Here is a 745-nt window from a genome sequence, read left to right on the forward strand (position 1 = left end):
CTGGAGGGCAGTGGGACGCTCCCAGCCACTGCAACCGTGACCTGTTGGGCTCAGGTGATCCTTCTACCTCAGCCTCGCTGGTAGCTGGGACTATAGATATGTGCCACTGCACCCAGCTAATTTTTTGATTTATTGTAGAGATGAGGGCTCTCCAAACTGCCCAGGCTGGTCTCGAACCTGGGGACTCAGGCAAACCTCTCACCTTGGCCTCCCAAAATGGTGGGATTATAGGCGTGAGCTGCTGCACCTGGCCCCAAAAACCCTCTGGATGGGTTTTTTCCAGACACCTGATAAAACTGTTCTAAGATTTGTTGGGAGGATAAAGGTGTTCAAATAACTAAATTAACATTCAAAAAGAAGGGAGGGCAGGTGCAATGGCTCACTTCTGTAACTCCAGCACTTTGGGAGGCCAAGGCAGGTGGATCTTTGACACCAGTCTGGGCAACATAGCAAAAACCTGGTCCGTATGAAAAATTACAGGCCGGACATGGTGGCTCACGCCTATAATCCCAGCACGTGGGGAGGTTGAGGTGAGAGGCTTGCCTGAGCCCACGGGTTCGAGATAAGCCTGGGCTACTTGGCGAGACCTCGTCTCTACAATAAATCAAAAAATTACAGGCGTGACAGCGCATGCCTGTAATTCCAGCTACTTGGAAGGCAGAAGCAGAAGGATCACCTGAGCCCAGCAGGTCGAGGCCGCTGCACTCCAGCTGGGCGACAGAGTGAGACTCCAACTCAAAAAATA

This window comes from Carlito syrichta, unplaced genomic scaffold, assembly GCF_000164805.1.
Source record: "Carlito syrichta isolate Samal-C Ts95f unplaced genomic scaffold, Tarsius_syrichta-2.0.1 Scaffold89967, whole genome shotgun sequence".
Classification (NCBI taxonomy): Eukaryota; Metazoa; Chordata; class Mammalia; order Primates; family Tarsiidae; genus Carlito; species Carlito syrichta.